Raw genomic sequence first — 2,381 nt, 5'->3', positions numbered from 1 at the left:
TTTTTTTGTTTTCCATTTGCTTGGTAGATCTTCCTCCATCCCTTTGTTTTGAATCTATGTGTTTCTCTGCACTTGAGATGGGTCTCCTGAATACAGCACACTGATGGATCTTGACTCTTTATCCAATTTGCCACTCTGTGTCTTTTAATTGGAGCATTTAGTTCATTTACATTCAAGGTTAATATCATTATGTGTGAATTTGATCCCATCATTATGACATTAGCAGGTTGTTTTGCTCGTTAGTTGATGTAGTTTCTTCCTAGCATCAATGGTCTTTACAATTTGGCATGGTTTTGCAGTGGCTGGTACCGGTTGTTCCTTTCCATGTTTAGTGCTTCCTTCAGGAGCTTTTGTAGGGCAGGCCTGCTGGTGACAAAATCTCTAAACATTTGCTTGTTGTAAAGGATTTTATTTCTGCTTCACTTATGAAGCTTAGTTTGGCTGGATATGAAATTTGGGGTTGAAAATTCTTTTATTTAACAATGTTGAACATTGGCCCCCACTGTCTTCTGGCTTGTAGAGTTTCTGCCGAGAGATCTGCTGTTAGTCTGATGGGCTTCCCTTTCTGAATAACCCAACCTTTTTCTCTGGCTGCCCTTAACATTTTTTCCTTCATTTCAACTTTGGTGAATCTGACAATTATGTGTCTTGGAGTTGCTCTTCTTGAGGAGTATCTTTGTGGTGTTCTCTGTATTTCCTGAATTTGAATGTTGGTCTGCCTTGCTAGGTTGGGGAAGTTCTTCTAGATAATATCCTGCAGAGATTTTTCCAACTTGGTTCCATTCTGCCCATCAACTTCAGTTTAAATCAGACGTAGATTTGTTCTTTTCACATAGTCCCATATTTCCTGAAGGCTTTGTTCATTTCTTTTTACTCTTTTTCTCTAAACTTCTCTTCTCACTTCATTTCATTCATTTGATCTTCAATCACCCTTTCTTCCAGTTGGCTGAATCAGCTACTGAAGCTTGTGCATTCATCATGTAGTTCTCGTGCTATGGTTTTCAGCTCCATCAGGTCATTTAAGGACTTCTCTACACTTGTTATTCTATTTAGCCATTCTTCTAGTCTTTTTTCAAGGTTTTTAGCTTCTTTGTGAAAGGTTTGAACTTCCTCCTTTAGCTCAGAGAAGTTTGATTGTCTGAAGCCTTCTTCTCTCAACTCATCAAAGTCATTCTCAGTCCAGCTTTGTTCTGTTGCTGGTGAGGAGCTGTGTTCCTTTGGATGGGCAGAGGCACACTGATTTTTAGAATTTTCAGCTTTTGTGCTGTTTTTTCCCCATCTTTGTGGTTTTATCTACCTTTGGTCTTTGATGATAGTGACGTACAGAGGGGGTTTTGGTGTGGATGTCCTTTCTGTTTGTTAGTTTTCCTTCTAACAGTTAGGACCCTCACTTGCAGGTCTGTTGGAGTTTACTGGGGGTCCACTGCAGACCCTGTTTGCCTGGGTATCCCCAGCGGAGGCTACAGAACAGCGAATATTGCAGAACAGTAAATGTTGCTGCCTGATCCTTCCTCCTGAAGTTTCATCTCAGAGGGGTACCTGGCCATGTGAGGTGTCAGTCTGCCCCTACTGGGGGGTGCCTCCCAGTTAGGCTACTTGGGGGTCAGGGACCCACTTGAGGAGGCAGTCTGTCCATTCTCAGATCTCAAACTCCATGGTGAGAGAACCACTACTCTCTTGAAAGCTGTCAGGGACATTTAAGTCTGCAGAGGTTTCTGCTGCCTTTTGTTTGGCTATGCCCTGCCCCCAGAGGTGGAGTCTAAAGTGGCAGGCAGGTCTCCTTGAGCTGGGGTGGGCTCCACCCAGTTCAAGCTTACAGGCTGCTTTGTTTACCTACTTAAGCCTCAGCAATGGTGGACACCCCTCCCCCTGCCTCGCTGCTGCCTTGCAGTTTGATCTCAGACTGCTGTGCTAGCAATGAGCAAGGCTCCGTGGGTGTGGGACCCTCTGAGCCAGGCTCGGGATATAATCTCCTGGTGTGTTGTTTGCTAAGACCATTGGAAAAGTGCAGTATTAGGGTGGGAGTGACCCAATTTTCCAGTTGCCATCTGTCACAGCTTCCCTTGGCTAGAAAAAGGAATTCCCTGACCCCTTGTGCTTCGCAGGTGAGGTGATGTCTCGCCCTGCTTCAGTTCATACTTGGTGGGCTGCACCCACTGTCCTGCACCCACTGTCCAACAAGTCCCAGCGAGATGAACCCCGTACCTCAGTTGGAAATGCAGAAATCACCCATCTTCTGTGTTGTTCATGCTAGGAGCTATAGACTGGTTCTGTTCCTATTCAGCCACCTTGGAACTGCCTCCCTGGTATGTTTCTTTTTTTTTTTTTTTTTATATAATTTATTTTCTAGGGTATGTGTGCACAATGTGCAGGTTTGTTAC

Source organism: Colobus angolensis, unplaced genomic scaffold, assembly GCF_000951035.1.
Source record: "Colobus angolensis palliatus isolate OR3802 unplaced genomic scaffold, Cang.pa_1.0 Scaffold362, whole genome shotgun sequence".
Classification (NCBI taxonomy): domain Eukaryota; kingdom Metazoa; phylum Chordata; class Mammalia; order Primates; family Cercopithecidae; genus Colobus; species Colobus angolensis.
This window is presented reverse-complemented; position numbering follows the sequence as displayed.